This window comes from Zonotrichia leucophrys, chromosome 1A (genome assembly GCF_028769735.1).
Source record: "Zonotrichia leucophrys gambelii isolate GWCS_2022_RI chromosome 1A, RI_Zleu_2.0, whole genome shotgun sequence".
NCBI classification, from domain to species: domain Eukaryota; kingdom Metazoa; phylum Chordata; class Aves; order Passeriformes; family Passerellidae; genus Zonotrichia; species Zonotrichia leucophrys.
The window spans coordinates 7,134,386-7,162,115 of record NC_088170.1 but is presented as its reverse complement, the minus strand read 5'-3'; the positions used below and the strand labels follow the sequence as shown (position 1 = coordinate 7,162,115).

The 27,730-nt window shown below is 41.8% G+C and overlaps 1 long non-coding RNA gene across 1 annotated transcript in view; it reads right to left on the bottom strand.

Annotated features, from left to right (window-relative positions):
• LOC135456458 (uncharacterized) overlaps positions 1-26,878 on the bottom strand; it is a 32,069-nt gene extending 5,191 nt beyond the window's left edge. The window contains exon 1 of the long non-coding RNA XR_010442554.1: positions 26,785-26,878. This is a non-coding gene — a long non-coding RNA (uncharacterized LOC135456458). The remainder of the gene's footprint in view (positions 1-26,784) is intronic.
• Positions 26,879-27,730: the final 852 nt, after the last annotated feature.

Below are 27,730 nucleotides of genomic sequence, written 5' to 3'. Positions count from 1 at the left end.
AAATGGGCTACAGTGAGGCAGCCTGGAAATGAGATGTCAGCTCCCAGCAAAACTGCAACAGTATCCTGCACAATGCGTTCAGACACACCATTTAAAATTCAAAATGCAGCTTGGAAGGAATCGAATTACACTGGATAAATCTATATTTCATTTCAAGAACTGCAAAAGGCCATACCTTCTCTAAAACTAGAGGATGAAAAACAAAGCTAAGGAAATGCTTTCTTTGGGAAAGACAGTCTTTTCTAGTATGTATTTTAAGCTTTGATTGCAAGCTCTCAAAAGATCAGGCTGTTGGTGATATACCAGTTTTGAGGAGATATCTTTATGAGTGTACATTAAAGCTATATGAACAGCTTTCAGTTTTTTGAATCCTAAAAGATGCCAACTCTTTGCCAGGCTGTACACAAACGAAGGTCTCCACACCATCTCTGCATCTAGCTAAGCAGGAAACATTTCAGGATGTAACCCAAACATACCTAAATAGAAACAGGAAGAAAAAAGAGCACCCAAACCAGAAGGGAGATGAAGCTAATGCAATGTTTTCTGTTAAAGGACAAATGTCATCTTTTATTCAGCTGGACTCTTTTTCACAGAGGAGAGAACGCCAGCAGCACCCCAGTGCAGGGGTGAGCAGTGCCCTCTCACTGCCTCCAGACGCACGGACATTTGATTTGCTGCTGATCAGTGTGGGCAAAAGAGGGGGGGAAGCTGGCATCAAGTCACATCCTCCATCTTAGCCCCAGCTGGTACCAAGCTCCGAAGGAACAAAGCGACTTCAGACAGTGCGATCATATATTCATGACCAAGGAGAAATATAAAAACCAGCACGTTTGAATTCCTGACAACCATAGAAGAATAGTGCATTGGCATGTTGAATTTTTCCAGCCAGCCTTTGCTGACCTATAAACCTTTGTGACTGGAACAAATGCAAATAGAGCTGACTTGCCTCCCAAACTACTGAAGGGTATTCAAGCCGAGTTGTGTCTAACAGGCTAACAATAACCCACTGTCCCACCCATGCAAAACACACAGTCTGGGAAAAACAGCTTTAGAAAAGCACTTGACGGAGACATAGAGTGCAGACTATGCCAGAAAAAAAAGTGCCATCTTTTTTTATACTTCACCTAAAATTCCACAATATAAAGTAATATGGAGTAAAGTTATCTAGCTATTAAAAGAAGAACGCACAGTTTTAAAAATAGGCTGGAAATTGGCAGCTGAAAAAAATCAGGAACTGCACTGTCTGAAGTCCCATCGGCTTCAGCCACCAAATTTCATGCCCTAAAAGCAAGGTTACAGTAAATTACAAACTTAAAAAATGGCTGTATGCTTGTAGCAGTGGGGAACAAAGCAACACAGACCCCCTTATGTATCTGAAGGAGATCTCTTTATTGCAAAAATCAGCCCCTTTTTATACCTTTAATTTTAACCTGAATGAAACCAAACCGAGACTTAAGTGAACAGAAAGAAGGCACCCATTGGCTGGCTCAGCTGCCATGCTGCACACCATGCATCCTCCCAGCCAATCAGCTTCCTGCTCATATGCCGTCCACGCGTTCCTCCAGCCAATCAGCTTCCTGCTCATATGCCGTCCATGCGTTCCTCCAGCCAATCAGCTTCCTGCTCATATGCCGTCCATGCGTTCCTCCAGCCAATCAGCTTCCTGTCATACGCCGTCCATGCGTTCCTCAGCCAATCAGCTTCCTCTCATAACGCGTCATGCGTTCCTCCAGCCAATCAGCTTCCTGCTCATACGCCGTCCATGCGTTCCTCCAGCAATCAGCTTCCTGCTCATACGCTCCATGCGTTCCTCAGCCAATCAGCTTCCTGCATTTCGATCCATGCGTTCCTCCAGCCAATCAGCTTCCTGCTCATACCCGTCCATGCGTTCTCTCCAGCCAATCAGCTTCTGCTCATACGCGTCCCTGCGTTCCTCCAGCCAATCAGCTTGCTGCTCATACGCCGTCCATGCTTCCTCCAGCCAATCAGCTTCCTGCTCATACGCCGTCCATGCGTTCCTCCAGCCAATCAGCTTCCTGCTCATACGCCGTCCATGCGTTCCTCCAGCCAATCAGCTTCCTGCTCATACGCCGTCCATGCGTTCCTCCAGCCAATCAGCTTCCTGCTCATACGCCGTCCATGCGTTCCTCCAGCCAATCAGCTTCCTGCTCATATGCCATCCATGCGTTCCTCCAGCCAATCCCAATCTCACTTCCAGCTGACTCTCTCCTCACCCATAATGGCCTCTCACCCCTCCAGCTTGACTACAAATATTCCAGAGTATTTAAGTGATCACTATTCCTGTGTTTTTACTCAGTGAGTGGAGATAACTGATGCTATTGACTACTCCAGCTCCCATGCAGGCCCAAAAAAAAACTTCAGGTGAGGAAGATCCAACTCTCCAAGACACATAACCCAACAAAATCTTTTCCAATCACAGAAAGGAAGCAAGGCACCACTACAAGGTATTTACTCAGTGAAACAAATAGTTTTTCTTCACGAGGGAGCTAAACCAGGGAAGTGGGTGGCTCTTTTCCAAAGTATTTGCATGCCCTCGCTATCCCTGTATTTGACTGAGTACAGGTCTGTGACTGAATGGGACCAAGCAGCCTTCCCTTGGTCCACCTTCACCAGAGGCCAGTTCAAGCAGATGGAAAGGGCTGAACAAGAGCACAGGAATGCAGTGGGAATGTGGTACTGCCTCAGTGCTCCCGCTGTGTTAGGCAAAACCACTCGGGATGGAGTCTGGCTCCTTCAGCCTGAGCACTTTCACCTTACCAGATAAATTTGTGTGTCTAATTTATCCTCCCTTCATACAGCAATTCATCCATCTAATTCCCTAAAGCTGTGGATGTAAGCAATGAAGAAAAAGGGGCACCTCATGATGAGCACTCAGATCACCAGCTCACTGCTGGGCTGAGCAAACTCCTGGTCTGGAACTGAGATTTGGTCCCCAGAAGCTTCCTAATGCAGAAAGGATCCAGCTCAGAGCACCAGCCCTACGAGCAGATGCCATGAGTCTTTTTGCAGTCAGCAAACTACTTGCGTGTCTAAAATTGATTGTGTGCAAATGCTTGGATTCTGAGCATGACAGATACATTTTTGAAACTTTTTCAACATCTGGCTTTTAAGAACAGAGTGTTAAGGAAAGCTGAGAAGATTTGTCTCAAGTTTCCATTAAAGCGCGTATGACATACAACCATTTCATAAACATTCCCCCATTCTCTCTTGGAAAAAAAAAAAAAAAGCAGAGACAACTGGCAGCCAGAATAGCTTAAAAGATAGCAGAAAAAAGGAGGTCACATTTCCATCACCTGGGAGAAAAAGGTGAGCAGAAGCCTTGTAAGAGGCTACTGAATTTGCAAGGAAGAGGACCAAACATCGATGTCTGTGCACACTGGGAGGTCTAAAGCAGAGTGTGGCTGCATGTGGAACCACTTCAGAATCCCTGCCTTACATGCAGGGACAGATGCTAAAGATGTCCAACATCAGTAACATATCTGTGGGGAATTCCCAGCAATGAACTAAAAAACTTGCCATTTTGGCATGTTCCTTATGAAAGGAGATCCATATCCCCAACTCTCTTGGACGCCCAGGAGATTTGGGCTGGGTGTTTAGCTGGAATTCATCCCATGAGTAGCAGCTGCCTCTGTTTGGAACCAAGTGTGACTTTTGAGCTGTTTGTGCAGCCAGAAGAACAAGAAACAACAACAGGAGTTGTCTTCTGAGGTGACAGAAGGCATTCTCCACCTCTAGAGCCATTACAAGAGGATCCTAGATGTCCTCAAGATGTAACATGCAGAGGCTGAAGCTTTCAATCCACAAGTTTTCATTATAAAGCAAAAACACATCCCAAAAATAAATTAAATTCCACCACATTGAAATTGAAAGTGGTGAAACAAAAGCAGGTATTTCATTGAAACTCATTGATGGCTGTCTCTTCCTTGTGTTTCTGCATAACTGTATTTTGTTTTTAAATACTTTTTCAGTGGCATTGGTATTGATCCTAATTTGTCTGGATTTGCAGCATTTATAGGCATTATGCAGCTAAAGCCTGTAGAAAGACAAAGAGGAGAACATGAAAGGCACATCTTCCTTTGGTTTTTTCATTCCATGTTTGCTAAAGGTGTTAGTGTTGCAGAGTGTCAGCAATATTCTGCCAGGTGATGAAATCAAGAATGAAGCCAAAGGACCATTATTTTAGCTTAAAAACAACCAACAGGTAGTTCTGCAAAAAACAAAGATGTGTAAAAAGTGTATTTTACATTTAACGTGATGCAGCGAATTTATTCTGTAGATTAAACTTTTACCTCTGAAGCATACCTTAAAATGCACGGCTTTTATGGATGTGCTACAACGTGAAAAACAACTATATTACTTTTTTTTAAATTTTTCCTGCTACAATTCCAAGGACTGGAAGGATCACATGAGTTTCAAAAGTTAAAACTTTCATCTTATCCTTGGTAACTTTTGAAATCTGGAAGCAGGCGAAGCACAGTTGAAAGGTGAGCTCCCAGCTGCGGCGCTGCTCGGCACGGGGCTGCAGGATGTCTCACACATTTGTTAGAAGCCTTTCGGAAATGCACGGGCTCTGTTTACTCAAACCAATCAAATCTGACACAGAAAAGCCTCCTCAGTCTCTCCTGGGGCAGGGCACTGCTCCATGCAGCCCTGGCTCTCAGTTCACATCACCTCCTCCATCCAGTCATTCACAGCACTGTTTGCTGTGGGCTGGAACACATTTCCCAAAGGTCTGCTCCACTGGACAGCTCCATGACTGATTACAAGTAAAGCCAATAAAGTAGCAGTAAACACCACAGTTCCCTTCATTGTATTTTTTGTATCCTTGTTCTTTTTTTGAAAGCACTGAAAATTCTTACTATTGCCAAAACCAGACATGACAAAGCCATTTGGTCTTTCCTACCTGTGGACCCACAGGGGATACTATGAACACCCAGCCAGAAGAGAGTGAATTTACATGACACTTCACATATGTGTCATGTCTTACATGAAGCTGAAAAGTGACAAAAAAAAGGCCTTCATAGCATTTTTTTTGAAACAGCAGAATTTCTCAGTGGTCCCTTTTGCCCTTCTGCAAGAATATCTGAGTAGGTGCTTTGGTCAACTGAACTTAAAATTCAGCTAAATGGCCTTTTCAGTCCAAGGGTCTCCTGATTAAATTTCTTCACATGAAATGGGGAGATCGTCAACAGTAGAGATTAGATGTACTACAAAAAGGTACTGATCAGAATGCTTTGAGTGCTGTGAAAACATCAAGCTAGGAAGGCCACAGATGAGAGAAATACAACCCAGCACAAGCAGAAGGATACACACATGGTAAACTCAAGAATGAACTCAGAAAACCAACCACCTCTTAGGTGCACTGTCCTGAAATTCTTGGCCAGTGGTTTTCTGTTCCTAGCAGGTTGTTGCTTTTTTTGAATCCCAAAGGCAGCAGAGATTTTCCACCCATCACTGTATGAAGATGGCCCAGGGTTTCCTTCTGCAGCATTCTCAAGGGTGAAACTGGGCCCATAATCACAGGACCAGCAGAGGCAGAAATGCTGAAGGACAGACACTTGAGAAAGAACATTTATGGAAAATTACATTTGTTGTTGGCAAGGCAAGCCAGAGTTGATTTGGGTTAACGTACCAAACAACTATCAGAGGAACAAATCAAAACCACATACCTTTGGACACCTCTTTTACTAACTCACATCTACAACACGACCACCATGTCTTGGTTATACACAATAGAACAACCCTAAGACCTTAACTCAGTGCCCTTGACTCAAATCAAGCACATGAGAGAACTGTCCAAAGACCCAAAGTGGGGATGCCTCTGTTCCCATCTTCCTGCAGACACTAACTCCAGCCTGGAATGGACTCAGTCATTCCAGAGCTACTGACCCACAAAGTGCCTGCCAAGTGGGAGAGCTTCTCCAGCTTTGCTGACACATGAGGAGTACCTGTGCAGCCTAACATCCTCTGGGGCTTCCAGCCCATACATCTTTATGCTCCTTGTAGAATTTTCTGTGCTGTGGATTTGGGAGTCTCCTTTCTTTACTAAGAAAATTATCTCTGACAGGCAGTTTAAGCACGTCTGATTAGTAAATGTGAGGAATCATCCCTGTTTCTGTGCTGCTGTGAGCTGGCAAATTTTCTCATTCACTCACTGCTCAGCTTCAGTTTAACTCATCGCTATTTGAACAGAAGAGCATTACCCCACTGTTGAGGGTTAGGATTTTTCCTTTAGTTTCTCTCATGGAATTTTGTCCCATCTGCTGCTTAGAAACAATAACGACTGCTACTTAAGAGAGACACAAAAATTGGCCAAAGTGGGAGAAGGGTGCAGCTGGCTTCTCTCTTGACCGGGGGCTTTTCTCTTGAGAAGGGCAGAGTTACTGTGAGATTTTGGCCTGGGTGTGAGGGGCTGGGCTGAGCTCCTCTCACTCTCTTGCTGTCTGCATTGAGGAAGAAAGGTTGAGTTCTTGGTTACTGCAGAATTCACTGCCATGACCAGAGCCCACCCCTGTATTGCTTTTTCATTACTGTGGGCGAGCCTTTGCTCGTAAGAGCAGCCATTGCACCAGGACCTTATTAACACTCTACCTCACAAGAAAGGACCCTCACCACTTACACCATTGGACTGGGACCTTATTAACACCTTACCTCACTATCTACTTGGGTGCCTCAGGGGAAAACCCAAGACCCGGAACCTCTCTGAGGGGGCCGTGTTTGTGAGCCCGGCTGCCGCTTCCCAGCTGCTTCTCTGCCACTGCCCTGGGTTTCACACTATGCTATGACCCCACATCCCTTGCCTGCCAGGACACCCACAGCTCCTGCTACAGCTGGGGAGTTTCTCTTACATTTCATTTGCTGCTCCAGGGCCTGCTCATCCCTGCCCTTCCAGCCGCCACTCCGAGGTTCCCACTGTGGCTGCGGCCACGAGGGCACCAGGACCTGCTGCCCCTGCGGGTTTGCCGAGGGAACCCCGTTTCCATCCCGCCTGCTATGGGCCACATGCAGAGAGGTGCTCGCGCCACAGCGCCCCCTGCAGCCGCGGGGGAACCATTGCAGCCACCCTGTATTGCATTGCGGGGTGCCCCGTGGCAGGAAGGAATGGTGGATCTGACTCCATGTTCTCAGAAGGCTAATTTATTATTTTATAATACTATATTAAAGAATACTAAACTAAACTACACTAAAGAATACAGAAACGATATTACAGAATGCTAAGAATATAATAATGAAAACTCATTACTCTTTCCAGAATCCCAACACAGTTTGGCCCTGATTGGCCAATGAGTGAAAACACTCACACCAGAAACCAATGAAAACAATCACCTGTGGTAAACAATCTCCACACATATTCCGCATGTGAGCGCAACACAGGAGAAGCAAATGAGATAAGAATTTGTTTCCTTTTTCTCTGAAGCTTCTCAGCTTGCCAAGAGAAAAATCCTGGGCAAAGGATTTTCCAGAGAACGTGAATGCCACAGCCTTGCCCGGCTGGGAGCCAGCAGCGCCCCTGCTGGCTGTGCCCGGAACTGCACCACAGGGAAAGTGCCACAGCCAGGAGAGGCTCGGACTGGGTTTGTCTGACACTCCTTTTCCCATATTTTGCCTGGTTGCCCCTTTATTTCAAAGTTATAATAATTCCGAGGGAAGGAAGTAATATTTTACCATTCTAAGAGAGGTTCCTGCCTTCCTTGGCAAACACCTGTCTTTGAAATCAAGACACCCACGTTGGGACAAAGAGATTAAATCTGGTCCTCAACACAGTATTCCGTTCTGAAATAAAAAGTTCAAATTATAAATAATTCAAGATTTGAATTCTGCATCTAATTCTATGCAGACAGGCCTGTTTAGATGAGGTGTAAAGAACAAGTAAAACAAGGACAGTAGATAAGTAGATAAACTCAGCCTCAGAAATTGCTTAGCATTTGGAGAGTACTTTGGATTGGATTATTACCACTGGGGTAATTGGGTTTCCTTCCCCAGTCTAAAAACTGAAGGTTATTTGTACCAATCCATTCTGGAGAGCGGCCAGCTGTCATATAAACCTGCGCACACCTGGTAAACCTCTTGTATAAAAGGGACAACCCGTACTGACACTGCATTTCTCAGAATATTATAAGCAAGAACCTGACAGAAGTATAAGCGAGTAGTAAATTTTAAAAGGGACAGTGAGAGAAGGTATTCTTTCAGGAGGAGTGCCATGGAAGGGTTTTTGCCACAGGATTTGGGGTGTGAAGGCATTTTGGAGCAAGAGCTGTTGGTGAAGTTCTGTCAGATCGAGTCAGACATGGTTAAAGATATAAAAGCATGGATCTCTGTACAAAAAATAGATGCTTATCAGGTGCAGCCAACTTAAAAGCAGTAATTTCCCATTAATTTGAACAGCAAAACTTAGGGAAAAAATTTTTACACTTCTGATCAGATCATCAAAATTTATACCTTTAATAGTTCTAACATGCTGTAGTAAAAATCCTGGGTTTGACTTCTTTTTGTTTTGCATTTGATGCAATCCCTGCAGCTTGCAGCAGACACTGCTGTGTCACAGACAGTTTTCTTGAAGAAAAGTTAAATTGGTTCATTTTTTAGTTTACTTTAGTACACTAGTTTCCAGGAAAGTATTTTCTTGGTTACATTTGGTAATATTTTTCTAAGAACATATTTATTCTTGATAGTATTATACATAGCATTTCCCTTGGGCCATTTGTCCTTATTTTGTAAGGCAAAGGGGACAAGATAATTCTTTGGAAAAATTATTTGCTGCATCTCCCCAGGACAAAAATACATCTCATTCTTATCTCCAGCCTAACAGCATGGGCAACAGCACAGAAATCCTGCACTGCTTCCACCAATCACAGGTGACCACAAGCATCTTCTTCCAGACTGCACTTTCTTCTGTGCCGACTATAACATAAGCAACCTTCATTATCGAGCCCAAAGGTCAATTTTGGGAAAGATGCTGGCAGGCAGAATTGTGAGTGCTGGAACCAGCATCCTCACAAGCCCCAGACCCATTACAGTAAGGTCCAAAACTGTGTTTACCTATTCACACTTCACTGGTGCCACCAGTCCCTACTTGAATTACACACAGTGGGAGAGCAGATGCTGAAATGGTTAATACTGAGAAAGCTAATGGATCTGGAGGAATAAGGCGTTGTCCTATTACAGGGGCAGTGGTTCAAGTTCTGCTGTTGGCTTCAATGAAAATAGGATCCAGCTTTCTAATTTCTGATCTCTGCTGTAAATCATGAATCATATATCAGAGCTTTAGGAACTTGAAATAAATGTTAAGATATCTGCACAATTATTATGAGACTCACTTGTGTGTGACAAGGGAGACAAGTCTTTTTGATTATTCAGTCAATGAATTAAAGATGTATCTTGTGTTCCGATGCTTTCTCCAATATTCCCAAAAGTTCACGATTAGGTAAAAGACTCTTATTTTTAGAAACATGGTCAAACCCCGTGTAAGCAGCAGCACTGTCACAGCACAAAGTGGGAAGCACACAAGGTTATATCTGAGTTGTACAAAAGGGTTGCCTGGCCAAACCATTTGGAATGGATCATTAGGAAGTCTCCAAACGCTGCACTGAACAGCCAAGCAACACAATCCCCCTGATTGTTCTGCAAGGGGCAGTGTGAGCCTGCCTGAGAGGCGGGGGCAGTTCCCACGCCTGCCCCGGGCTGTGCTAAATCACCTCCCTTGCTCCATGTCCCCGAGCTCAGGCTCTGTCACCGTGGGCTCAGGACACCCCAGGAGTAGGGGGGATGCATTTTGTATGCCTCATTGCCCTGGCAGAGGGGGCTGTTCATAAAATTTGCTGTAAACCAGCCTCACTTTTAAGAGAAGCATTTTAACTTTTAGGCTGTTCACTCACAGATGACAATATAGAATAAATTTTAATTACTTTTTCTGAGATTGTGACAGATCACACTAGAAATAACTGAAATCAGGAGCAAAGTAAAAGAATTCCCATACTGACCCAAATTAATTCCCCAAATAAATACATGAGTTATGTCCCTCCTTACTGCAAGAATCAATTTATTTAGTTACTGCTAATGCTGGGAAGAGCACAAAAAGTACATACGTACTCCACATAACCTTCTTCATTGTTTTATATTCAGACTTCCAAACATACTTCATACTTTAGTTCCAAAATTAATCTACCTGCATAGCTGTTTTTTTTTTTTTTGAGGAAACTAAAATATTGGTGTGCTATTATCTTCTGGATGGTTTCAACTGCTGACTTAAGTGCCTTTTAACTTAACATTTCTGTACATTTCACTAAGATCCTTATCAGTATGTCAAGTACAGAAATAGCTCTAAAATCCCTTCTGGACTAAGATGGAAAGTTCTGCTTCTGCACATTAATTGTGGGAGTAGCAAAACCAGAGTACATGGAACAAGAAGAATGGTTTTCCTTCTGATTTTTATTTAGAAATGTAAGTGGAAATGGAAGTGAAAGTTTTAAGAATAATTTTTAATTATAACTTCTTAAGTATCCATGAAGTACTATTATTCTGACACCTGGTATTCAAAGGCAATCTAACAAGTGGTGCCACAGGTGATAAAATTAAATTAATTATCAGTACCATCAGGGATGGTAGTTTTCTGTTAGATGGGCATATCTTATTGTGCCAATGCCCACTGTAAGTGAGTCTCTAAAAACACATTTTTGGCTCCTAACACTCCGTGAGGCTGATCAAAATCTTGTATTATTTTGATTTTTCAATAGTTACACCCTTTAACCCCACTGTGAGATTGGAAATGTTTACATACTAAAACAGAGTGAGAAAACACTGCCCTAATGTAAATTCCTGTCCATGCAGCAGTGTGGTTATCACAAGAGCCTGTCCCCAGCACTTAGGCTCTCAGAACAGTGGGAAACAGCCTTAAGAGGGGCCTAAAAGGTCTGGAGACATATCTGGGATATTGTCCCAGTCAGAAAATACAGTCCTTTGACACTGAAATGCAAGAAAATAGCTTTGTTCTACTCAAAATAGTGGGCGAGAGAGAAAAAGTTAACAAAATACTCAAACTGAGTAAAACAACAAACATATCTGCTGTGTTCTCTCTGCTCCACATACCCTTAGAACCACTGAAATAGAATAGACCTTTCTGTCATGGAGGAAAAAAAAAGAGCCAGAAAGGACCAATAAAATCAATTACAGAGAGAATCACAAAAGATTTCAGATGAAATCAAATGTTAAAACATAAAAACTACAGTTACCTAATTTGAATCTACCTCCTCATAAACTTTCTTACTTCCAGTGAGGAAGAACAACAATCCCATCAGTGTCTTCCTTCCTCATGTGTATAACATGCTTCCACTCAGCTTGCTTTACTTATGGGAGATCTCAGACCACGTGAAAAGCAAATGCTGGGATTCCCTGACTTGCCTGATACTGTGGTAAATTGTTCTTCAGTCCTAACCAAATTAAAAAATGTTTCCTAATACTGAAAAAAAAAAATTGAGTCTTCTTGATTATAATCACAACAAAATTCGTGTTCTGGAAAGAGTATGTGCCAAAAACAAAACCTGTACAATAGCTGTATATAAAGTTGGGAAAAAGGACCTCTTCTAATCCATTCTTTAGCTTAAAAATATTACTAAAAACATATTCAATACTTTCAAAATGGCAATAAAAAATACTTTGCCTTAGGTGAAAGCTCTTACATGGTTACTGTTCATTAACTTCAGTTTAACAAGCACTCCCACAAGAAAGGATCTGCTGGGCTGGATCTGCCCAACTTTGGCACAAAATGACATACTAAAGAATTTAAAGATGGCAAGTGTAGAACCACCAAATAAAAAGTTTGTGTTTGGAACTGTGGCTGAATAATAAATAATAAAATAATAAATACTATTTCTGTGAGGGAGGAGCACCCTTTGAGAGCACAATTTGGTCCAGCATCTTTTGATAAAATGCTGGGGGAGGAGCTAAGAAAAGGGAAGCTAGAGATTGGGAGGTGAGGGAACAGGAGGGAGGAAATGTTTAAGCCTGTCTGTACTGGCAGCTGTTACATAAAGGCAGCAAGCAGGCAGGTATGCCTGGAGAGCTCAGTGTTTCAGGGCACAAGTGACAGGGCAGTTGTGTCCTGCACTGCTCTCACTTCTGACTTGGTAGTCTAATACCTGACACTTGTTTCAAAAGCAGCTGAATCTCCTACAGAGTACAGAAAGATTTTTTCAAATATATGCTAAAGCTGATTATAACATCTCAACCTCAAACATAAAGCATTCAAATTAAAAGGTCATGAGCTCCTCTTCATATCACTTCTCCAGAACAGAAGAGAAATGAAATGGCCTCAGGCTTTGGCCAGAAGGGAGTGACAGAAGGGGGAAAGAAATTTATTTGTTCAAATATACCATTTATCATGCTTTAATTAAATACAGCTCAGGAATTTCCCCAGAGTTGTACAGGCAGGACCAGAGTGCTTGTGATGGACATTTAAGATTCACTGCCACAGTACTGTATCTTTTTATCAGCACAGCATTCCCTAAACAGGCCACTAAATTAACTTCCAGGGGCTGAGTACAGCTGTTGCTTCACCCCAGTTCACCCCAGCCTGCTCTGTCCCACCTAATGGTCTCAGTCTGTAAAATTATCTGGATTTCTCAGTCAATTTAAGTAATCCTCAAGCTGCTTATTGCCTAAATTTTGATCTTTATAAACATGGAGAAAATACTCTGTCACAAAGATGCGTGAATGCAGTAAGGACCAGTCTGTATCCCCTCCATGCTCAGGCCATGGCCAATGGCAAAGATTCAGCGTTGGATTGAACCCAGCAGCTCACCAGCTCTGCTCACAGGGAGAAGGGAGGCAGCAGCAACTGGCAAGTCAAAGCCTCTGAGACTATTCCCTCCTTTCCAGGCTGTAGGAAAGGCAGAGAGGGACTGGCTTCTGACAGTCATGGAGACTTTTTCATGAAGAGACAGATGAATCATGTTCTCTCCAGTAAAAGCCAGCAGGGAAGTTGGGAGCTGTGGCTCCTGCAAACTCCATGTTTTTTCCAGACTCTTCTCCTCAAGCTCTCCACACTTAAGTCCATTGGTTTACGTGTGCCTGGACCTTTTTCCTGTGTCAGCAGGTATCTACCCCCACTGTGACACACTGTAGGCTATGCCCTCTCCTCACTTCCACACAGACTACAGACACTTATTACAAATAAAAAAAACCATGCTATGCAATTGATGATCCTCTTTAAGCACTGCATTTCTATGGAAGAGGACTGTAATAAAAATTATAAATAAATAAATAAAACCACAGAGGGGATTTTAAAAATTATTTCTTCCAGTAGTTGCTATATTTATTCAATACTCTAATAAGCTTTTTTACATACTGCACTGTGATGTAATTTCTGTCTCCATAACATTGTGTTTCCATAGCTCAGGTTAAATTTCTCTTGAGCTTAATTGGAGTTTTTGCTTAGCAAGAACATGGGGATTGGCCAAAGTCCTGAGTGATAGGAATTGCAGTATGCAGTGACCTCCAGTTCTGCTGCAGCACCTCATTCTTACTGCCCTGTGCAATCTTCTCCTCCCTTTAGCAGGAATGTTTTTAAACTTGAGCTCTTCATTTCCAGTTCCAGTGTCAAGGGACTAAATTTGAAAGAGCTTTGGCCTTCATTAGCACATCATCAGTACTAACAAAACCACAAGCAACAAAAAAAGCACATCAGCATGCTTTTCAGCACCGGCACTGGCTGACGTCTCCTCCTTCCCTGAGCTTTTTGTGTGTTGTGGGATTTTTTTGTTGTTGGTTCTTTAATCAGTGAAACTAGACTATTGAGCTTTGGGAAGAAAAAGAGAGCCAGTCCTTTCATTTTATAATTAGTGGAAATTCAGTAGGAGCATTAACAGCTGTCTCTTTCAAAGACGCGCTCAGCATCATCTATGCAGGAGTTAGAGCACAGACCGGGGAGAAATAGCAGCAGCAACGCCTCACATCCACACTGGTGACACCCTGGCCATCGGCTCTGGCTAAGGGACAGCCCCAGCCTGTCGTTTGGTCAGGCTAAAGGCTTTGTTTGGCTCTTTGCAAGAACATAACTTTTCATTTTTTACTTTCTGCTTAACAATGTGGAGGAGAGAACGCATGAGAGAAGCAGACAGAAAGACAGACAGAGTGTCCCACATGATGAGATCAATTAGGCAATCATTTTGGACATGTTCAGACAAAGAAGGTGGTCTCCTTGGAAACTGCAATCACATGCACACACACTCAGAATAACTTCTCCCACATTCTATTCTCTGCCTGGTACAACAAACTTGGATGTAAGCTCCGGGGGACAATCGCACACCCCGTGTTGACAGACCCGTCAGCATTGCCAATGCCACAGAGCCGGCCCCCTGCTCGCCCTGCCGACAGACTCACCAGGGACTGAAGGATTAAAAACCTTATCAGGAGGGTGACCAGGAGGGGCCACGCAGAGCTACCGGTGTTTAAAGACAAAAATTACCATTTTATACCATTTCGGAAAGCAAAACGGTATAAAAACACCTCTGCAAATCTTGAAAGGCTTCAGGAAACTCTTCAGAAAACTCTCAAAGATCAAATCTAGCAGTTGGACAAAGCTACATGCCTGAAATGAAATACTAAGCTTACAACTAGGACAAAGAAAAAAAAATCCAGCTACTTAGTAATTTTTTTTTTCAACTTGAAAATAAAGGAAAAAGTTTATATCCACATACGCAAAAAAATTTCTTCAGATGCCACTGTTCTTATTTATCAAAGTATTTTACCACTGAGATAAAGAAAACCCCATCCCCTTCTGCAAGACTGAGATATAATCTTTTAAGTTTTGAGCAATAAAGTCAGACATTACAAAACCTGGCCTTAACTGTGTTAACTTTTGTACTGACAAAAGGTGGCTGTTTGAAAGAGAGGAGAGCACAATTAAAGTGTTTTTTTCAAGAAAGTACAACTACCTAAGGTTAGACTCCTCCCAAACACAACATTTCTGAGTCTTCTGTAACATTAGAAGACATCCTGGAGTTTTTACCATATTAAACAACCCTCACTGTACTCATTTCTTTGTATTAAAGCTCTCTCTCACTAGAGTGTAATACAGTTCAATTAATATAAGAGGGATATGGCACAGGGTACTGAGACCAAAGTCTGGAACACAGTTTAAAGTAACAATAGGTGAAATATCTGCCATTGCAATACAGCTTCAATTAACCTCAAAATGAACTTCACTTTTTCAGGCAAAAAGACAAAATTTTGTAATTGGAAGCTTTAAAACCAAGCAGTGCCAACACAAGCAGTGAGAGAGCCAACTAATCCTGGAAGAGAAGAGATCAGTTACCAGAGCTCCTGTTTCACCCTGTGCAAAAGTTCCATCTTGGAACTCCTATGAGAAAAATTTGGAAATGAACGCAAAATAAGAAGGTCTGACACACATATAGAACTGCAACTACCAGTGGAGCCCAAACCTGAGCAGCTCTGAACTCATCAGCTCATTGTTACACTGGCACTAACAATGAAGGAAGATGAATTGGTCCTACACTCTGCACCAGTAATTACCCTGGTAAGGACATTGCTTTTTCAAATGGACCTCCAGATGCCATACTATGTTCTTCCTATCTGAAAGAGGATGCAAATTACAGCAGAATAAATTATCACAAATGTTTAAAAACCTACAAAATATAGAGAAAACTGATCCAAATTGAAAATTCGAGCTAAAGCTGTGCTTTACAATCAGTAGGTCTAATGGAAAGGTTTACAGAAGATTCTCTCCCCATTTTGCTTCCCAAGGGAAGCATTAAAAAGGAAGGAGCACACTCATCCTCTCCTTCTGCAGAACAGCTTTTTGCAAAAGGTATGTGTATCAATTTCTTTCTGAACATAAGCCCAAAACTCCTTGTGAGCCTATTTTTCTTGCAAATCAAACTGCAAAAGCTCTATTTCTCTAGAGATTCAGCTTCATGACTTCACCTGCTGAGTTTTGCAACTACAACACATCCTGTCTCTAAACTCCAAAGGAACAGGATTAAGAGCACAAATTCCTAAGTTCATAAAACTACAAAGAAAGAATTTTCATCCAAGTAAAAAAGGCCAAAGGTCCAAGGTTCCTACTGGCTTCAGCAGGAGCCTTTTGGGGTTCTGAGATGCCCCAGTCCCTGAGCCAACCTTTGGCTATGATGTCACAGTGCATGTTATTTGTAATCTCAGAACTAGTACAGGGCATTGCTGTGTAGGGATTCACTGAAGGGGATTCCTTGGTCCAGTTTCACATAGCTAGCTCTGCCCACAGAAGATAAAATTGCTAGCTGGATCTTGCAAATTAGCAAGATTAGCTCTGTGTCCTTTTAATGATGAAAATCTCAGAAGGTGAACTATCAATTCAAATGATTGTTTTCAAAATTTGTAATTGGAGGCATTTTATTCTTTTGCCGTGATTTCATGGAAACATTTTTCATATGGAATGGTGGAAATAAAATCTAAAAATTATAGCACTCCCTTAAATCTCCCCAGTGCAGTTGGTCATGTGAAGGATTTGAGTTTTGCACAAGGGTGACCCACCCATTTCAGAGACGCTTTGACTCAATCTGCTGCTCACAGATGAGTCACCTGGGCAGATGCATCAAAGGCATTTTCAGTGTTCTGCTTGGCAATCTGCTGCCTCACATGAAATACAGGAGAGGAACATTCTGAGTCCAACCTTTGTGCAGGGATGATGCCATAGCTAAAGCAAATGTCTCCATCTCAGGGGCTGATGCAGCTCCATGGAAGCTCTGTCTCCTGTCACCTCTTAGATGGAAATCTGGGCTGCCAGGCTTCTTTATGCTCCCCATTCTCCTCTAAACGGCTGACTCAGAGATGGAAACGTGACATTGACACTGTGGTGGATCACTGCTTTTCCTTAATCACAGACACGTGGAGAAACGTGAAATGGGCTCAAGCAGGCTGTTGGTGTTGCCAAAGAGCCAGTCAGATGCTTTCTTGGACAACCCTCCTAGAGCCTGTGATGAGTCTGTGATGAGTCACCTGGACATGGTTCACTCCTATCCTCTAGTACAAGCTTGCTAAGAATTTTGCAGCACTGGCCCAGGTAACCTGATCAGGTTGCCTTCTGCTGCTTTCATTTCATTAGATAGAAGAAAATCAAGGATATCCTGATTTATATTCAAAAAGAATTTTGTGTTGCTTCCCAGATAAGGAAAATTGAAGGTGCCTAATTCTGGATTGCTGAGATTCTTTACTGAAGGCAAGGGGAAAAAAACCCAAATTCCATGTTTCAGTAAGCACTGGATCGGGCAAAGAGACCTTCTAAAGTGGCATATCAAACCAGAAATATATGAGGGACAGTTTTTCTGGTAAAAAGCTAACCTGTGAGTGAAATAACACACTGTCAGCTTTTAGTTACAGAAAGCCACTTGACAATGCACTTGAACAAATACAGAGATAGGAGCTGAATTCCAGAAGAGGTGTCCTCTTTTCTTTTAAAGATAAAGAAGAAAATACACCTAAAATTAAGGAAAGCACATGTGAACTAAACCAAAATTTTATACACATTACTAAATTTTAGAATCATCACAGCAATCTCACATGCAAATCATGCTGATATTTTCCATTCTACATTGGCAAAAGGGCACTTTCTGCTACATTTTTCCATTAAAAAGATTAAAAAATATATATGCATTTCTAAATTTATAAATACTTAAAACTACTAAAAGATGCAGATTTCAAAAAGAAAAAAGCTGCACAAGTTAAAATATACAAATCAGGAAGCAAGTCAAGGATGGAGGGAGGAAGAGAGGAAGGGAAGGGTGCTCTTTGGTGTCACCATAAGATGGGATCCATTTTTCTCCCCTGTGGGAAAGGTGCTGAAGCATTGCCCAAGGCACAGATTTGTGTTGAACATGGCCTGTGGTGTAGAAACTGGCTCCAGGTTTAAACCCTCTGCCACATGAACCCCTTTGTTACAGCATTCTTGATAAGTTCATGTACGTTCATGAGTTCAACAACTCAGGAGGTTCCAGGCAACATCTGCCCGGCACAGAGAAAGAATGATAAAGTAGAATTCCTTTCCAGCTGTGTAGAGCTGTGCACATTTCAAACAGTTATTACAGAATCCAAGTATAACTGAGTTTGGAAGGGACTTGAGGAGGTCTCAATTCTCACCTCCTGCTTAATGCAAGGACAGCTGTTAGTTTAGATGAGGTTGCCCACAGCTTCATTTGGGTGGGTCTTGAAATCCTTCAATGGTGGGGATTCCACAACCAGTCTGGGCAGCCTATTCCATTGCCTGCTTGACTGAACTCATGAAAGATTTATTCCTTACATCCAGTCTGAACCTCTTGTTTTAATTTATGATCATTATCTCTTCATTCTCTCAATTTTCACTGCCGGGACTCCATGTCAATAACCTCCTTTGGAAACTGGAAGGCTGTTATTAAATCTCCTTTTCTTCCAAATCTTTATTTTGTCTGGGGTTAACAGAACCAGCACCCTCAGCCTCCCCTCCTAAAAATCCTGTAGCCCCCTTGACCATTGTGGTGGCCCTTCGCTGGGCATATCAATGCCTTCCTCATGCTGAAGGGCCCTAAACTGCCTGGAGCTTTCTAGATGAGGTTTGAAGAGGAATAATCTCCTCCCTCAGCCTCCTGACTGCTCCTGTCAGTGCAGCCTGTGCCACAGCAGCCCAGGATGCTGCTGGCCATTGTCACTGCCATGGCACAGGGATGGCTCTTGCTCAGCTCTCTGGGAATACCCCAGGGCTGTCCCTGCACAGCTGCTCCCCAGCCTCCACCACTGCAGGAAGAGTCTTCCCTCCCAAGCACATGGTGCTGTATTTATTCCTGCAGAATTTTGTAGAGTTCCTGCTGGCCCATCCCTCCATCCTGTCTAGGTCCCTCTGAGCACCAGCCCTGTCCTCAGGTCTATCAGTTATCTCTCTAATTTAGTGTCATCTACAAACTTCATGAGCATGCCTCTATCACCTCCTCCAGGGCACTGCTGAAAGTGTCACACAGGACAAAAAAAATCCTGTGGTGTTTCTCCTGCCACAGGCCTCAGCTAGAATATGAGCCATTTATCACTACCCTCTAAGCCAGACCAGCCAACCACTAATTATGCATTTATTTGTCCACCCACCCAAATTCTGAATTGGACACAAGAAAATTTGTAGACCTTGTCCAAAATATCTTGAAGTTAAGATAAATGACATCTACTGCTCTCCCTCATCCACAGCTTCATCCAGCTGTTTTATCCTAGAAGGCAAGGAGTGAAACCTTGGTAAATCCATACTGATTGTTCCAGTCATCATTTCCTCCCTCCAAACTGTGTCTATTATTTACTCAGTGGCCCATATCCACAAGTTGGGTGTATGCAGAAGGTACCAGCCCAGGCTTTGTCACTGAACCAGCACAGAGCACAAAATCCTCTCCACTCTCAAGCAGAGCCTGCTCACCTGCACTGTGCAAAGCTCTGCTGCTCTGCATTTGCCAGGACATTCAGCCCCAGCCACAAAGGAGAGTGTGTGCATGCATGGACAGATGTGTGCATAAAGATAAACCTGTCAGTTGCTTTTCACCCTCACTTGTCAAAATTCAGTATTCACTCATGAGCCTTTCAGTCAATTCTGCTTAGAGCTATTTTAAAGATACTACTGCACTATGAATCCAATTGGGAAAAAAAGTAAGAAAAATAAACCATTTCCTAACACTTCCAAAGCACTAAATATTAACAGAGTCTAACATGTATATACTAAGGACTACAATACACACTGCAACTCTGAGGAAAATATTCCATTATAAATGATGGTGACCACCAATGTGAATGTGGTGGTCCTGCTACAGCATTACACATGAATAATGAAATCTCTCAAAACTAAAATGCATAGCAACAAAATGTATGTGATTTTAGAATTATTTTTATATAAAATCATGCATTTATTTAATCCAAATTAATTTCTGCAGCCCTTTTCCACAGAGGGATGAAAAGTAACACACTCAACCTTCTTTCAGCAAGGCCAATATCTGCATGCTCTTGAGATTGCATTCTTATTTCTGCTGGTAGGTGCTGTATAAATTTGTAATAGAGACCATCTGATAAGCATTTTCCAAGACTGCTTCTTTCACGTGAACAGAAAAATTCTCAGCATCTGGATGTCATGGCATGAAGATGGTAATTGAAACTCTTGCTCAGTACAGTGAAGTATTTAAAGACAGCACAACATAATGGAAATTGGCAGCAGAAGCACGAAATTCCACAGACTCCTGCAGCACATCTGACCAGGATAAAAGCTGCTGCCACAAAGGACAAACTGACCATACCATGGCACTGCAGTATAAAGCCAGAGAAAGCTGACCTTACTAAACACACAAAGCTTTTCCAAGTGTCTGGCACTATCAGAAGGTTCTGACTTGCCTTTTTTCCAGTTTAAATTTATAAAATTACTATTGCATTGATAAATAATTAAAATAATTAATTCTCCTACTTTTATCACCCTTAAATACTGGGGAAGTTAGAAGGACTACTTTTTGGATATTAACTGTAGTATCTGCTCTCCTGACTTGAAGGAAACCGTATCTGAGAGTGAACTGTCTTGAAGTCCATTTTAAATTACAGTCGCAGTAATGCAATTATTTATGAACAGGTAAAGGTTAATTAATTTTGATGCTGCCAACCTATTTATAACCTTATTTTATGGATATGGTTATGGTTTCAGCTTGGCAGTGATTTTTTATTGAGACATGCCTTCAGCCTCACAGAAAAGATAAGGTGGACAAATCATCATCTCTGTATAGCCCTAATTCACCACTTTTACCATAATATGCTTAGTACTTAAAGTAAGCTTCCCAGTGACTCTCAGTTAAAAGGTTTGACCCCCCAACTCATCCACACTAAAGAGAGAACCATCCAGGCCATGTTCACTTCAGCTGAGCATGGGCACTGTTCTCACAATCACAGATGTTTATCACAAGCAGTAATTTGCTTTGTGTCTTTATTAATTACCAGCACTGCTTAAAAATCCAACACCTCACAGCCTGTCTCTACTCTTCCAGCTACAACCGCTGAAGTTAACTCACATGGTTAATTTCTAACATAACAATGTTATGTTAAGACTGTTATTTATGTTAAGACTCTTATACTTTCCCCTCAGGTGCTAATAGATGCTTTAGTACAAAAGATGTGGACAGATTAAAATGACACACAGGATGAAACAGTTTACAAACACAAGGTAAAATTGATTTGGAAATCCTGGTAACTGCTGGTGTATGCCTAGAAACACTTGTTAGAGCAAATTTTGTGTGCAGGTCACTGCTCATGGGGAGCCATCATGTAATACTGTAATTTCATCCTGAACTGCCTGGGAACTTCCAGCCATGAGGTTCCAATGGGTATAAACTAATGTTCTGATTTTCCCATGCAAAACCACCATAACTAGTTATTGAAATCCCTCTCCCCTTTTGAGACAGCTCAAATACTGGCTTCACTTAGTGTCTCTCACCTGGCAAGGGCTACCACAAAGAACTGATTGGATATTTTTGAAAGCTGTGACTGTAAAATTTTCAGTTTGGGAGAAAAAGTGTGTAAGTATACAGAGGTCAACTGGTTTCTCACCGATCTGCATTTAAGCCTCCTCTTACTGCAAACATGTATCAGGGAGTGACATACACCATCAGCCTGAATCAAACTGAAGAATTCTCTAATATACACGTTTACAACCACAGCCTTTGAAAGCACAGGAAAGTTTGAAATCCCATAGCTCTCAGTTTAACTTATAATTTCCTTGCTGGTTTCCTACAGCCCATATAAGCTGCACAATAAGGTACTAAACCTGTGTGTTTGCTTGCCAGCTGTTCCATATTCAAACCTTGTGAGGCACAACACATATAAGGAACTCCACCAGTATGTATTTTGAATGCTATCCCACATTGGAAGCAATTTTCTGTCTCAAAAATGCATTCTAATTTTCTCTTCATATTACAGAATCACATATACCTACATAAATGTGAGAGTAGAACTGCACAATTTTTTCTTCCACCCTTTATAATCATACCTTTAGTATGATGCTTCCCTCACATCTCTATGAATAAAGGAAATCAATTCCACAAAGAATATTCACTCAAAGACTTACTGGAGAAAAGGAAATAGGAAACAATTTGGGGATTGCAGAATGCACAGGATGAGCCCTAGAACTCTCTGAAAAACATGAACCTTAAGATTACCTTTTCATTTCCTGCACTGAACAGAGTGAAATAACCATGGAATAAATGAAAGACATTTTGTTTTTAAAAAGCATAGCCCACTTGATGAGGTATTGCAAAATCACAACTCATTTTTCTCTTATCTGTAAATATGTTATTTAACTGAGTAATTATTTGAGTCACGTAGGCCACATGTGGATGAGCTGGATAGACTTTTGTGTTTTGTAAATTATAAATAACCCTACACAAACACTGCTTTACTAGAGCAATAGAAGTACAGACTCCACTTCTGAGGGGAGAAAAAAAGAAAAAATGGCAAACTCTTGCTTCCTGTTATGTTTCATGTTATCTTTCAAAAGTTCAGCAGCAAAGAGCTACCATGAAACAAGCCAGAGTATTTAATGAGACAGCAACTGGCAAATAACAAATTTCATGGGACAAGTTGCACTTTTTCTTCAAGCTAGTCAATAAATTGTATTTAATGCATGAAAAGTACTGCCTATAGCTCTTTAAATAAGTATTAAATGACAGGTAAAAAGAAGGAATGTATAAATTTGGGAGAAAACCTTGCTGCTTATGCTTCAGAAATTACTTCAAAAGCTAAACTATTTGGAGTCAAAGAGGCAAAGACAGTCTCGTCACTTTACACGAAAGGTGAGGGAAATTTGATGAACTGGTATTTATATGAAAAATATCTTACACTGGTTTCTGTAACTGCAATTGCAGGCTGATTTCAAATACAGTAAAACTATTTGAAACCTGTTCTTAAAACTTTAAAAATTCTAATTTCTGATAGGTGAGATTTTTTACTTAAATATCCAAAAAGATTGTTCTGCCTGTATTTCTGCAGCAGAATTTCTCTTCTGGTAAAGGGGTCAAATTTCAGTCCTTCCTGTTCCATCTTCTGGCTACGCTTGGTGTTGGGTTCAAGCGCAACTGAATAAATTCACCATAGAGTAAAGACACCAATCAGTGTCTTAATTCTTAAAACTACTACCTTGAATTTTCTGCTTGTCTTTTATTATTATACCCATGTAAAATGGAAAACAAAACTATGCCTCCTTTTTTTTTTCCCCTACCAATGTTCCTGTTCCTATATTCATTTGTAAGGTATCTTCTTTAATGGAATTCCTGCTTGCAGCTCTAACAAACCCATTGCTATTTGCATTTCTACAAGACCATTAAGATTTATAATTTTTATGTACTTTCATTTTTTTAATAAATGCTGATTCTCCGAGGTTCTCTTGCTCTTCAAGCTGAGCACTGAAAAATTCTGCCAAACAAGAATGAACATGTCCCTGGACAAATTATTTTTGCAGCTTTAGAGGCTGTATTCCGAAACCTTTCCCTTTAGCTGAGTGATTCTGCCCCTGGGAAGGTGTGGTCATCAGTATTCACATAATATTAGCATTCAACACATCCCTGAGTGATCTCATCTTTCCACAACCCCAGGGTATCACTATTTCTCCACTTCTGCAGCACTCTCTCTCTGAATTGGCACTGCAGGCATTAGTGTGTTACCCAGGAGTTTAAACCTTTACAAATCTCATACCTGTATACAGAAATAATGCTCCACACAGACTCTGTGTCAAGGCAGTCACAGAGGTGTTCAGCTTCTGTACATTCTCATGGATATAAAGCAGAGCTCTAGCAGAAGATTTGATGGAGTCTGTACCTGGTTTGATTGGTTTGGAAAATAAGAATAGGCAGTTTTACCTTATCTGAAGAAGTATTTACCATGGACTCCCTGTTACAGATTTGTTTCACCCAAACATCTGCACTGACTATTGAAAACCATCAACAAATGTCCAGCTAAGATCAAAGGAAACCTTTAGATGGGGTCCAAAGTAACAAATGCTCATCTTCAGAAGTCAGTGCATGTGAGACACACTCACACAGCCACACCAGCTGCACGAGGATCTGTGCTCTTTCTTAGCACTACTTGTGTTGTAAGGAGTGGTGTTTGCATGGGATCTGACTCACAGTTCATGCTGCTCACTTCTGAAGTGAAATGTAACACTTGCTTTGGCATTAGACAGTTCATGTCACACAGAAACCATTCATGTCCAACTGCCAGGAAGAGCACAAACCAAAATATGAGATGCTGATCACTGCAGTAGCAACAGCCTTGCTTTGTGAGCTTTATCCACATGGTCTCAAACTACAGAAATACCAAGGAGTTCCACACACAACAAGGTGCCCCATCACTGTGTTTATGTGATACAGCACCACTGATAGGGTTAAAGAAATGGGGAAATGCCCAACACCCTGAAAACCCCGCTGAGAGAGGCTGATGTAGAACTCCTCCCCTCATTACTGGCCCAATCACAATATGCCATTCTTAGGTTCTGGCATTTTACTCAACTAAAATCTGGGCCATGACCACCTGAATTTTAAGTTCACTCATGTTTCCAGAGAGCTTTAACAATGCTGGCTGGAATACAGTTTTGGTTCATTGTATGATAAATATTACATATTTGGTTCAAATTATGGTTTATTTAGCATATATCCTATTTGGAGTTAGGAGCTTGAAACAAGTTCCCAAAGCACTGTACACAGCTTAATGTCACACATCTGTCTGGGGATGTGTGCCTTTATAAGAGATTTGTCTGATTTGCACTTACAGTGCAGAACTTTATTGAACCTCTGATGTCCTTCATCAGATTTAATCCAATTTAAATGTGTTTAACATTGAGGGGGGCTCCCTGAACCCAACATGCAGACAACTCTTTCCAAGACTGCTTTTATTGTTTCCAAGGTAGCATATCAGAAAGAGGAAGGAGATGGTAAAGACAGAGACATCTGTAAAGCTCCTGTTATTGCTATGCTGCTACTTGTATTACCTTTTAAGTCCAGTTGCAGCCCTGGAAAACACAGAGTGAATCTTTATTACTGCAAAGCTGTGAAGGCAGTGCTACAGAAACTGTACTGCCTTTCCAAAACCAACCAGTTCTTCCAAGGTTTCAGCAAATAAAGAACAGAATTTACTTTCATAGGGTGACCTAGACTAAATGCAACTAAAGAAAAACATACAGGAAAACTTCCAATCCTTCTACAAAGAACAAATTTCAAAACTTTGAGACAAACATCACCAGCACATAGGTGGTGAAGAGTATAGGTGGAATGAATTGGTACTCTCCTGCAGGGTAGAGAAACAACCTTGTAGTTATTGCCTTTCTTCAGAAAAGCAGCTGGAGTCTCAGAAAAAGGAAAAGCCTCAGCTCTTGTAAAGATTTAATTAACACTCTTGCAAACTTCTTGTCCCTAAAGGCCCAAGATGAAAAACATGCCTACAGAGTCAGCTTGACCCTAAAGAAGCTGTATGAATGTAGTTCAAAAGCAAAGTTAGGTTCAGTGACTAATCCTGATCCTTAGCCAGACAATTGCAGAAACAACATAAAACCCCACCACTTTTAGTAAAGCAACAGTCCTGCAGGATGAAAATGACCAACACTCATTTTCTCCCCTATGCATTTCATAATAGTTTAAAAGTGTCAGGGAGCAGGCAGGTCCCTGGTTTTGTCAGGTAACCCATCTGCTGGGGAATCCTCATTAGGGAGAGGTAGCACTGCTGCTTGCTGATGGGACTGTCCCTGTCAGGACATCTGCCAGGCATGTATCAAAGATTAGGCCATTTTCTAAACTTCTAAACTCTTTCTTTTGTTACTCAGAAGATAAGTAGGACTAAATCCAAATATTGAAACAGTATTGGGGTTTTTTTTTAAAAGTAAGTTTTGCAATTAGCAACTAGACAGCACTTAAGACTGGCATGAGTTACCAGTGGCATAGGGAGGAAGAGCCCGTTCCTGACACCATCTTCCACTGGCTTTAGAATTCACTGAAAAGTAGGCTCAGGTCTGTGCCAACAGGGGCAGCTGGGTGAGGAAAACAAAGGTGCCCTTCACATCTGAAGTTGGCAAAACAGAGAGCAGAAGAGCTCCACTAAGTTCCTACATACAGGACAGATGGTCTTATAGCCCACAAGCTTGAACTTGGCAGGGTAAATATCCTCACAAGCTTGGTTTAGCAGAGAGATTGCATGGACTCAAACTGTGCTAGAGTGCACTCTTAGAATTTAAAGCCATGGGATGGAGATCCAGTGTCTGAGTTGCCTACATCACAGACCCTTTTAGTTTACCAGGACAAATGAAAGCATTGTTTTCCAGATGCATTTGGATGATGGTGTCTGGCTCCTCAGCAGATAAGAGGAGGCTGATGTTGGAGAACCATCAGTGAGGGACTTCTGCTACTCAGCAGAAAGCAAACAGACACCTCAGAAAAATCATACACAGTCTTTGTCAAGGTCTAATGGAAGTTAGACCTTGACAAAGTTAGACAGGCTCTATGAAGTCTCAGAAGGGGAAAAGGAAAAGCAAAGTATTTTTTTTAGGGAATCTCAAAGCAATTCAATGGACAATATGTACATGTACACCCAATTTTAAGAGAAAATGACTTCCCGGGCATGGCTGCTACTCTGTTCTTGCCTGAGGTAAATGTTCCGAGATGCACAAAACACCCCACAAGTTTTCTCAGGTGAAAACAGAGCTTGTTTTTCTTGTTCAGAAGGGGAAGGTCTTGTCCTCTTATTGCAAAGGTCACATACCTTCTCAGTGATTTCTCACGGACAGCTCCTTGCAGCACTGACTCCTTCTTCCTCGCAGCCAACAAACTCCATCTCTCTTCACCGCACAGCCAAACCCCAACTCTCTCCTCACCCAGCTAACCCACTCTTTTATAGCACTCATCCTTATTGGACACAGCTGTGGCCTGTTAAGGGCAGGCCTGTTCCTAATCCTTGGTAATTAGTCCAGCTGCAACTCCTCAGGTGAGATTGCCTTCTGCACTATTCTCTTACATTCTACCCCTCCACAGGAAGGGCTTACAGGGGATGTACAATGCCTTGCACAGGGCAAATATCATCTCTCTTCACAACCATGACCATGGTGTGAAGCTAACACAGGTTACTGAAGCAAAACAGAACTTCACTGAAGTTACCTGTGCCATCTCTGAAAAACAGAGACAACCCAAGGTCACCTAATACTGTCAACTTAAGTTCACCTGTTGCATTTAAAAAGTTATTTGAATGGGGGGTTGATGACAAAGTAGGACATCTATCACCTTCAAGGAAAGCTTAATGGATACTCCCAGTCAGTGGAGCAGGAAAGAAAAGCCTCCCACCCATCTCCCTGTGAAGTACCTACCTGTGTCTGTTCAGATGTGATGGCTGAGTACCAAAAACCAGGTCATTACATAAAAATAACTAACTTTGTATTTGATATGATCCTAACACATTGCTGAGTCATGCCTGCTTGTCCTAGAACAATAAAAAACCTCCCAAAGTTTAATCACTTCCCAGAATTTCAACAGTAAGGCTGTGAAAGCACTTGAACTGTGTCCTTCTGGGCACATCAACCACAAGTAGCAAACTGAATTCCAACTGGGAATTCTTATGGTGACTGCAGGATCTTCACATGGAACCCTTCTCTGACCTGTAAAGAAGGCAATCCCTAAGTCTTTCAGAGAAAGAAAAGCAGGTAGACACAGGGAAA